This window comes from Hemicordylus capensis, chromosome 2 (genome assembly GCF_027244095.1).
Source record: "Hemicordylus capensis ecotype Gifberg chromosome 2, rHemCap1.1.pri, whole genome shotgun sequence".
NCBI classification, from domain to species: domain Eukaryota; kingdom Metazoa; phylum Chordata; class Lepidosauria; order Squamata; family Cordylidae; genus Hemicordylus; species Hemicordylus capensis.
Window position 1 is genome coordinate 247,850,488 of NC_069658.1, and position 11,378 is coordinate 247,861,865.

Here is an 11,378-nt window from a genome sequence, read left to right on the forward strand (position 1 = left end):
ACTTCGAAACTGACAAGCTTGTCTTATATTGCATTGTCATCCATTCATTGTTATAAATGGATTTTCTGAATCAATGAACTTTTAGAAATGGAAAACTTTCCACAGAAAAATTAAATATGGGATCCCCCCCATTTTCTATGGAAAATGTTCAGCCTCACATTTCTGGCTTTTATATCAGGTTTGGCATGAACCAGAAGCAGGACCTTTTTAGCCTACTTTCCAGTAGGTTTATGAGATCATGCAGCAGTCTGTGTGTGTGTGTGTCCCATCATCTTTGCAACGCCTGGACCAATATGAACCAAATCAGGTACAGTTTTAGGGACACCTCAATGGCATAGTTTGTGATGATGTCCCACCCTGATTCAAGATGGCAGACACAAACTTTTGAGGTGCAAGTGGGCTAACTTGTGAACAGTCTAACCAATCTGAACAAAATTAGGTACAGTTGTAGTGAGTGATACACAAGGACACCTCAGTGGTGTAGTTTGTGATGATGTCATCCACCCCAGTTCGAGATGGCGGACACAAACATTTGAGGTGTATTGGGCTAACTTGTGAACTGCTGAACCAATCTGAACCAAATTTGCTAAGCTGTAGGGTAACATGGGGAAACCACAATGGCATATTCTGTGATGATGTCATCCACCGCAATTAAAGATGTTGGACGCATGAACTTTTGAGGCGCAAGTAGGCTAACTTGTGGACTCTCTAACCGATTTGAACCAAATGAGGTACAGTTGTAGTGAGTGACACACAGGCACACCTCAATGGCATCATTTGTGATGATGTCATCTACCCCAATTCAAGACGGCAGACAAGTAAACTTTTTAGCCACAAGTGGTCTAACTTGTGAACTGCCTAACTGATTTGAACCAAATTTGCTACAGCTGTATGCACACATAGGGATGCCCCAATTGTCTAGTTTGTGATGATGTCATCTACCCCAATTCAAGATGGTGGACACGTGAACATTTGAGTCGCAAGTGATCTAACTTGTAGACCTCGATTTCAACCAAATTTAGCCCAACTGTAGAGATATTGAAGGGCAAGTAGGCAGATTAGTTCTTACAAGAACAACTTGTTTTATTATGGCACTGTGGTTGTGAAATATAAACCATGTCCTTATGTCTTTTTTTTTAAAGTGGGCCTTGAGAATGTTTCCATTTCCCTTGCCTGGTGATAATGAATTTAACCTATGTAGATTCTGGTCTCTGATGTGCTATTAGTGATGGTTTAATATTGTGTTTAATCGTGGCGTGCTTTATTCTGATTTATTAGCTGCCTTTTGAGGTTGATTGTTTTAAAAATGGGATATAAATCCGCTTATCAAAACATATAATGAGATATAGTGGTGCTTGGTGGACACAGGAAGTGGCACCTGGAAGGTCAGGTGAAGATAGCTGTGACTGGTTCCTCCAAGGGAATCCAGATGAATATACATTTATTTGTTTGTTTGTTTGTTTGTTTGTTTACATTTCTATCCTGCTCTTCCTCCAAGGAGCCCAGAGCGGTGTACTACATACTTAGGTTTCTCCTCACAACAACCCTGTGAATTAGGTTAGGCTGAGAGAGAAGTGCTTGGCCCAGAGTCACCCAGCTAGTCTCATGGCTGAATGGGGATTTGAACTCTGGTCTCCTCAGTCCTAGTCCAGCACTCTAACCACTACATACGAACAGCACAAGCTTCCATCAAGTACGGCAAGAAAATAGCTTGCCTCTCCAAGATTCTGGCTCTTGAGGCTTAACGCAGTGGCAGCCCTTCCATGAGGCCTGGTGAGGCAGTTGCCACAAGCAGTGAATTTTTGGGAAACCAGCAGGGCAGCAAGATGGCCTCCACTGCCCGCCCCCCTCACCTGCCTTCCTTTGATGCCCCCTGAGCAGCTCTTTGCTGAGGGTTGGCAAAACCACTCCTTGGCAAACAGCCATCCACCACCACCACTACAACCTTCCCTCATTGCTTCTGCCACCTTCCCTTGTCACTGGCCTGAGAATGAGAAGGGAGAGGAAGCAAAAGAGGAAATCAATAAAGGATAGTGACACAAGACTCACTCAGTGTCTCTCCTAGCCTGTAGGAGATGGGGCAAACAAACTGAACCGTCCCTTTCATGCTGCCTCAGGACTTCCCCATGGAAAAAAAGAACAGAGGCCTTATTGGAGCAGCGGGCCTCCCTTGGCCAGTTCCAGGGCCCCCAGCAAACACACAATCTTGGCACCCTCTCCCTTCTCATTCTCAGGACAGCGGTATATACTGGAACACCTCTTGTACTCTCAGTATCCTTTCGTCATTTCCTCTTCTGTTTCCTCTCCCTTCTCATTCTCAGTCCAGCAGTGAGGGAAGAAGGAGGCAGAGGAAGGTGTGCAGGAGGAAGAGGCAGCTGCAGAACTGAGTGTGTGTGCTTTCACAGAAAACCATACCATGGCAGTGTAGCAGGCAACCCCTCAACAGACCCAGACACTGGTAGGAGGGAGAATTCTGCAAAAGAAAGGTAGTCTGTGATCTGGTGTTTCTGTGGAAGTCCTGCTAAGGACCCAATACCCAAATGCCACTGTGTACTCCCAGCTGGAAACAGCTGTGATGCTGTGCTCAGAGCTTTGACAGGAGTCTTGTTGCACTGTTTGGAGTTGCAGTACAGGGGAAGTTTCAGTAGGGGAAAAGAAAAGTGACTCCCGCCACCGCCTTTTAACCATTCTGGAAATTTCCAGCACTGTGGTTATATAGTGCTATAGGATCTTGATTTAAGGCTTGCTATCAGACCTGAAACTGAGCACTTTAGTTGGGGCAGGAAGAAGATTTCTGAAGAGAGGGAAGGAGGGAAAATGTGTTTTTTATTATTCATTCATTCTTTCATTCATTCATTCATCATATTTCTATACCACCTGATATAGACGTCTCTAGGTGATGTACAAAGTTAAGACATAGTGAATGTAAAACAATATACAAAAGTTAATATTCACAAAACAAGTAAAGAACTAAAAAAAACAAACCAATCTCAACAGATAAAAACATATTATTATTATTTTTAATTTCAGTTAAAAGCCTGGGAAAACAGGTACGTTTTGAGGTTCTTCCTAAAAGCAAGCAGAGAAGGAGATGCTCTTATTTCAAGAGGGAGCATATTCCAGAGTCCCGGGGCAACCACAGAGAAGGCCTGGTCATAAATCATCACCAAATGAACTGGCAACTACTGTAACCAGACCTTCCTAGGTTATCTTTTTAAGTGGCAGGGTTCATGACAGAGAAAGTGCTTTCTTAAGTACCCTGGACCCAAGCAATTAAGGTTTATAGGTAACTAGTATTTTTAAGCCCGTTAAAATAACGGGCGCTAGTAGGGTGCTGCCGTCGCCATTGCCTTCCTTGCGGCTGGGCCGGATCCGCTGCTGCCGCCTCTGGCCTTCCTGTGGGCCAGCCGGACCCGACACCGCCTCCTCTGGCCTCCCGGCTGGGCCAGGCACGTAACAATGATAGGGCAAGGGGAGACAGTTGTCTGGGGGCCCCACTGCCTGGAGGGGCACCCCAGAGGCACCTCATGTGACTCCCCATTGCCCCCTGCCCAGCCCCATAGCCTCTCAGCCACTTGCCCTCTTCGCCCTCTCTCCTGCTTGTTCTGCTGGCCGCAATCGAAGCAGCAGGCAAGCTGCCAAGAGCTCCTTTTCTCCCGCCTCTCAGCTGATCGGCGGGTGGGCGGGGCTTCCACGGAGGCCTCCCTGTAGGCCTCTGTGAAGCCTGAACTCGAGTAGGGCCCAAGCAAGCCAGGAAGGAGGAGGCAGCCAGAGTGTTCTCTGCAGCAGAAGACCTCTTGCTGCCCTGCTTAACCCAGACCAGCATTTGCCAGGTAGAGTGTGAACTCCTTTTTGTGGTTACCTTTCCCGCCCCGCCCCCCATATATAGGGATCTGCTTGCCATAGGGCTTGGATATGGGGGGTGGGGGGTGGGGAGGGACCGAGAAGTCTCTGAATATTTATTTTGAAACAGCTTGGAAAATTTGCTGACTTAAAAAAAACTATCTAAAAATTCCTATAAGTGGCTTGTTTCATGGCAGAAAATTGCAAAAACTTCCGGAACAGTATTTTATTAATTTTATTTATTCATTCATTCATTTATAAATGCACTTATGTTCAAGTTGTTTTGCAACCCAGAAGGTCTGAGTGAGAACTGTGAAGCATGTGTGGTGCTTTTATTTTATTTTTCTTGTGTGTGAACTGCTCCCCAATAACTTGCAGGGACTTCAGGGTAAATCTGGCCAACATGTGAATGCAGCACCTCCATTCCAGAGGAGATGTGTCTTAAAGGGCTTTAAAAGCCTCCTGTGAAAAACCTCCTGCAATCAAACTTGACTGAATTTGTTCAGAATTCTGAAAAAACTAACATAGGTTCACCCTGCATGGTTGAAAGTCTCCTTTGCTAATCTGCAGCGAGGGTCCCATTTTAATAATTCATCTTTCTAGTGTGTTCTAGGCATTAAAAGTAATACAAATGTATAGTACTCAATGTATATCACTATATATTGTGACGTGTGTGTGTGTATTCAGTGAAATGTATTTGCAGGCAGCATACTTATTTTGGAATATCAGACTTAAATCCTTGGGGGCCTGGGGTGTGCGGAGGCCCTGGACTTTGGGGGGGGGCCCATTTTAAAATCTTGTCTCTGGGCCCACTCCAACCTTGCTACACCCCTGGGCTGGGCGGAGAGTTCCGCCGACGCCGCCAAGAGTGCTGCCTGCCGACGCCGCCTTTGGCCTTCTGGCCAGGCAGAGAGTTACGCCGCCGCTGCCTAGAGTGGCGCCTGCTGCCGCCGCCTCTGTTCTCCTTGCGGCTGGGCGGAGAGTTCCGCCGCCGCCGCCAAGAATGCCTTCCACCCCTGCCGTCTTTCCCCTCCCCGTGGCTGGTCCGGACCCGCCACCGCCTCTGTTCTCCTTGCGGCCGGGCCGGACCCGCCACCGCCACCCCTGTCCTTTTTGGCAGGCGGGCCAGACCCGCCACCACCTCTCCTCTCCCCGCGGCCGGGCTGGACCGGCCGCCACCTCTGCCCTCCCCGTGGCTGCCTCTGGCCCTTCTGTGGCCGGGCCAGCCATCCGGCCAACATGGCCGCCTGGTGCCTGCGGCCAAGGGAGACACGGGCGCAGACACCGGAGGACACGGGCGCACACCCAGGTACTTTATTATAGAGGATAACCAGCACTTCATATTTTGTTTGGCAACATAGCAGCAGCCAGTACAATTCTTTCAAAATCAGTGTTATATGGTCCCTTTGGGCTGACCCAGAGACCAGTCTGGCTGCCATATTCTGTACCAGTAGTAGTTTCCAGACTACGTACAAAGGTAGCCCCACATAGAGTGCATAATAGTAATCAAGCCTAGAGTTGACCAGCATATGTACCACTGTTTTAAGGCAATTTGCCTCCAGAAATGGATGTAGCTGTGGTGTAGGCCTGAACCAGACCGAAGCCATGTTACCTTTGATATTCTGTCTGTGTAAGGGGGGCCTAGGGGAATCCTTATAAAGAGTTGCTTTTCTGTACCAAGGAGGGCCAGGAGAGACTAGATAAGAAGGTGATGAGGTATTCACCTAAAAGAGTACATGCGCAGAAGTTAGCTGGAAATTTACTGAGAGTCCAGACAAAGGAAAGGGGCAGTATCTCCTAGGTTATAAATATGTCATGCTTGTAAATGAACGGCAACTTGAGCGAGAGCTATCCAAGACCTTTGCTACTATAGACCAAAATAAAGCCTTTTACATCCTTCTCGGCTGGTGAAGTGTTTGGCTACTGACCCAGAAAAGAACCTCTCTTTCTTGGGGTACAGCAATCTTGGTGCCATTGCGACTCGGATTGGGGCCACATTCCCTACACGGGAGTAGGGCACTACTGGCTCCCACTGGGCGGAAGGATCCCCGGCGAATCCGGACCGAATCGACGCAAGCCGGCTACACCTGCATCTTGCGGGACGTCGCATCGTGTCCGGACCGCCTGAGCTCCTCCACAAGCAGTGTGCCAGACAAAAGAGAAGGAAGGCATTGGTGAGGAAGAAGCGTGCAAGGGTTAGAGTCCCAAGGAGCGGGTGAGTGTTGTGCAAGCCTGGACACTAGATGGACCAATGGTCTGACAGGCTCACTTTGAAAATGTACACATATATAGCCATTCCTGGAAAAACATATACTTACTGTATGTACAGACATCTCTATGTACATAAAACATAATGTTTAAATAGGGCTTCTGCCTTTAAATAAAAAGCTTCCTCCTTGCAGCTTCAGTCCTTGTGGTTGTTTCCTGCTGAGGCAGCAACCTACCTCTGAATATCAGCTGCTAGGGAGAAACTGGGAGGCTAATTATTGTAATTTATTTTATTTAACAAATTTAAATACTGCCCACTACCAAAGTCTCTAGGCGGTTTATAACAACAAAACAGACACAAAATTTAACACATTTAAAACATATATAAAATGTGAAGTTAAAACAATCAATAAAATTCAACTAATAAACCTCAACTAAAAAGCCGAGCTGGAGGGCTGCACTGGGGGTCAGACAAATGAAAAGAGAAGAAGACTATTGGTAGTAATTAGTAATTATGGGTAAATGGAACCTCCAGTTTCAAAGGCAGTGTACCTTTGAATATTAGTTGCTGGGTGACAACACTGGGGAAGGGCTGTTGTCTTTATGTACTATTTGTGGGCTTCCTCAAAACATCGGACTGTCCAGAATGTTGGACCAGATGGACTCATTTGATCCAGCAGAGGTGTTCTGATGTTCTGATGTGTGAAAGTGTGAGTGGAGTGTAAACTCCATAGTACCAACATGTGTTTTTAGTGATGGTATGGTAATACCAATATCTTCGAAACTTGCTTCAAAACAAAACAAAACAAAACAAAACAAAACATTGAGCTGCATTTGTTGAGTGTGATCAATCAATGGAGATGTGGGCAAGTCTTAATTTTTAAGAAGATGCCAGCCAGATTATTCTGGGAAGCCTATGAGCAAGATACGCTGGCAATAGCATCCTATAACAAGCAAGATATGATGGCAATTTAAGAGAACACCTTCTTTGTTATGAACCCTGCCGCCTATTAAGATCATCAGGGGAGGTTTGTCTGAGGGTGCCACCGCTCTGTCTGGTGGTGACTCAGAGGCAAACCTTCTCCTGCCCCAGGGCTGTGGAATGCACTTCCTGCTGAGATTAGAGCTGCTCCAGCCATGGTAGCAGGCGCGTAACAATGATAGGGCAAGGGGAGACAGTTGTCTGGGGGCCCCACTGCCTGGAGGGGCACCCCAGGGGCACCTCATGTGACTCCCCATTGCCCCCTGCCCAGCCCCATAGCCTCTCAGCCACTTGCCCTCTTCGCCGTCTCTCCTGCTTGTTCTGCTGGCCCGCAATCAAAGCAGCAGGCAAGCTGCAAAGAGCTCCTTTTCTCCCGCCTCTCAGCTGATCGGCGGGTGGGCGGGGCTTCCACGGAGGCCTCCCTGTAGGCCTCTGTGAAGCCTGAACTCCAGTAGGGCCCAAGCCAGCCAGGAAGGAGGAGGCAGCCAGAGTGTTCTCTGCAGCAGAAGACCTCTTGCTGCCCTGCTTAACCCAGACCAGCATTTGCCAGGTAGAGTGTGAACTCCTTTTTGTGGTTACCTTTCCCGCCCGCCCCCATATATAGGGATCTGCTTGCCATAGGGCTTGGATATGGGGGGGGGGGAGGGACCGAGAAGTCTCTGAATATTTATTTTGAAACAGCTTGGAAAATTTGCTGACTTAAAAAAAACTATCTAAAAAGTCCTATAAGTGGCTTGTTTCATGGCAGAAAATTGCAAAAACTTCTGGAACAGTATTTTATTAATTTTATTTATTCATTCATTCATTTATAAATGCACTTATGTTCAAGTTGTTTTGCAACCCAGAAGGTCTGAGTGAGAACTGTGAAGCATGTCTTGTGCTTTTATTTTATTTTTCTTGTGTGTGAACTGCTCCCCAATAACTTGCAGGGACTTCAGGGTCAATCTGGCCAACATGTGAATGCAGCACCTCCATTCCAGAGGAGATGTGTCTTAAAGGGCTTTAAAAGCCTCCTGTGAAAAACCTCCTGCAATCAAACTTGACTGAATTTGTTCAGAATTCTGAGAAAACAAACATAGGTTCACCCTGCATGGTTGAAAGTCTCCTTTGCTAATCTGCAGCGAGGGGCCCATTTTAATAATTCATCTTTCTAGTGTGTTCTAGGCATTAAAAGTAATACAAATGTATAGTACTCAATGTATATCACTATATATTGTGACGTGTGTGTGTGTATTCAGTGAAATGTATTTGCAGGCAGCATACTTATTTTGGAATATCAGACTTAAATCCTTGGGGGCCTGGGGTGTGCGGAGGCCCTGGACTTTGGGGGGGGGCCCATTTTAAAATCTTGTCTCTGGGCCCACTCCAACCTTGCTACGCCCCTGCCTGGTAGATTTTAGGAAACAACTGAAGCCACCTCTCTTCAACTTATTGTGGCTGTGGCTGATGGGAGTTGTAGTTCAGCAACATTTGGAGGGCCGCAGGTTGGGGGACCCCTGCCCTAGAGTCATCAAAGCTAGAGGCCATAACCTCTTAGAGTGGTCTGGAAACCAAGTCCTATGACACAGGAGTTCTCAGCCTTGAATCCCTGGATATTGGACTACAAGTTCCATCATCCAATCTGGCTATTGTGGCTGCGGGTGATGGGAGTTGGGAGTATGTAGGAGCCAGCGTGGAGTAGTGGTTAGAGTGCTGGACTAGGACCGGGGAGACCCAAGTTCAAATCCCCATTCAGCCATGAAGCTAGCTGGGTGACTCTGGGCCAGTCACTTCTCTCTCAGCCTAACCTACTTCACAGGGTTGTTGTGAGGAGAAACTTTATTACATTTATATCCCACTCTTCCTCCAAGGAGCCCAGAGAGGTTGTTGTGAGAAGAAACCTCTCTGGGCTCCTTGGAGGAAGAGCGGGATATAAATGTAATAAATAAAATAAATAATATCATCATCCGGGAATCTAAGGTTGAAAACCCCTGCTCTGTGAAAAACGGTAGAAAGGGCTGAGGATGTTTAGCCTGGAGAAGAGAAGACTAAAGGGAGACATGATAGCTGTCTTTAAATATCTCAGTGGCTGCCACAATGTGACATTTCTTTGTCAGAATGAGGGACACAAGTTTTTTTTGGGGGGGGGGGCTGGCGGGGGGGGAGGAGGTGTATGCAGTGGTAATCAAGAGCCTGAGTATCCCTGACGTATATGTAATTGAATTATATGATATTGAATAAATGAGGGACAAATGCTATCCCTACAGGGACCAACATTTCATCCCTGAAATGAGGGATATCCTGCATAATGAGGGACAGTTGGCAACCCTATGCCACATAGAAGGAGGGGAATGATTGTTCTCTTGAGGGCAGAATCAAATTATATGGAAGCCGATTCAGGCTAGCTATTAGGAGGAATTTCCTAACTGTCAGAGCTGCTGAGTCAGCGGAACAGGCTGCCTCATGCTGGGGTGTGATTCTTCTCCCTCACTGGAGGCTTTCAGACAGAGACTGGTCAGCCGTCTGTAAAGGATGCTGTTGCAGTTTCTGCCCTGAGCTGGACTAAAAGATCTCCAAGGTCCCTTCCCACTTCAATATTCTCTGTCTCGATGCACTGAGTTCCATTAGGTAATTATGTGCTGTGTGAAGAAGTTCCTTTCTTTTGTCACGAATCTCCTGCCAGTCAACTGCATTTGGTGACCTGCGTTCTTGCATTGTGAGAGAAGAACCTTTCTCTTTTGCCACTTTCTCCACACTGCTCGTTATCTTAGAAAACGCCTCTATAGTCCAAGGAAAGAAAGGTTTATGAAGAGGAAGTGGGAATAAACACAACATTTGAGAGAGGTTAGAGTGCTGGACTAGGACCGGGGAGACCTGAGTTCAAATCCCCATTCAGCCATGAGACTTGCTGGGTGACTCTGGGCCAGTCACTTCTCTCTCAGACTAACCTACTTCACAAGGTTGTTGTGAAAGAGAAACTTAAGTATGTAGTACACCGCTCTGAGCTCCTTGGAGGAAGAGCGGGATATAAAATGTTAATTATTAATAATAATGATGATGATGATGATGATACCAGCATTTTAAAAACTGTACATAAACATCTGTTGAATGTGTTATGGGTGGGATGAGCAGCTCGGGGCTGGACTGAGGGCATGTTGCTTGGTTACTCCCCTTGGTTCCATGCTTTCCCCCCTAAGCTGAATGTGGATGATCCATTGTTCTGTAATCACAATGTTCCTTGCTTTTCTCCTCCATTATCCAAGACCAATCTTATTAGGGGCAATCCCAGATAAGGATGAGGTTATAGCTCAGTGTAGAACATCCACTTAGCATGCTGAAGAGCCTAAATTCAATCCCTGCCATCCCCAGCATTCCCAGATGGCAATTTTACCACGGAAACAAGGCAAGTGTGCATTCACATATTGTCTAAATTTACATCAAAGTCCCTGCGAGCTATTGGGGAGCACTCCACACACTATTTGGGTTTTTAATTACACGTTGGAACATTTCTCAACTTACGTCCGAGGTAAAAAAAGAATCAACTTTTTTGCATCTGTGTTTTTTGGCAAATTTGAACTTGCAGTAAAACCTCACTTTATACCTGCAGTAAAGCCTGCTGTCTGGGAAAGCTCCAGGTCTGGCTTGGAAAGACCCTTGCCTGAAACATGGGAGAACTGCTGCCAGCCAGTGTATGTAATACTGATCTAGATGGACCAATGATCTGACTCAGTAGATGGCAACTTTCTATGTTCCTATAAATAAGGCCTCTAAATCTTAGAACTGGCTTCTTTTCTGGAATAATAGCTCCTGAATTCTTTTAACTGTGTGCATAAATGTATTTTCTACTCAAATTTACACATAGCAGAGAGAAGCTCCCTAAATTAGGCAGAACATTTCATTCTGTACAAAGAGACCACTTCCCACTGACATTGCTAGAGAAAGATATATGTACATGTTATGTCATTACAAATCTTGATTTAGCATTATTGATTGTTATAAAAGGGGGTTTCGGTCACGTGGATTCTCTGATGTCTTCAATCAAGTAGATTCTTAGTGGTGTGCACAGAGGAAGCAGGTGAGAGAACAGTGGAGGAGAAAAAGGAGTCCAGTGTACCACTCCTAGACTGATTAAGGCTAGACTCTGAGAGGGAGCTCAATAAGATGCAGCTGAATGAAGTGAGTTTTCCTTCTTGCTAAATTTTGTTCTTTCCTCTTTAATTTCCAAGCCTAATGTTTTCAAATAAACAAATGTGTACACAGTTTTATTCTAGATCTAGCTAGATGGCAGGTTATTCCAATGTGAACACAAACTGCAATGGACGATTTTATGGGGCTTCGACTTAAACTTAAACAACTTAAAGCACAC

At 46.2% G+C, this 11,378-nt stretch overlaps 1 protein-coding gene across 1 annotated transcript in view; it reads left to right on the top strand.

Moving 5' to 3' along the window:
- The first annotated feature begins 7,461 nt into the window (after positions 1 to 7,461).
- LOC128342602 (zinc finger and SCAN domain-containing protein 2-like) overlaps positions 7,462 to 11,378 on the top strand; it is a 33,590-nt gene continuing 29,673 nt past the window's right edge. The window contains exons 1-2 of the mRNA XM_053290090.1: positions 7,462 to 7,583; positions 11,015 to 11,188. The gene's annotated coding sequence lies outside the window, so the exon portion shown is untranslated. The remainder of the gene's footprint in view (positions 7,584 to 11,014; positions 11,189 to 11,378) is intronic.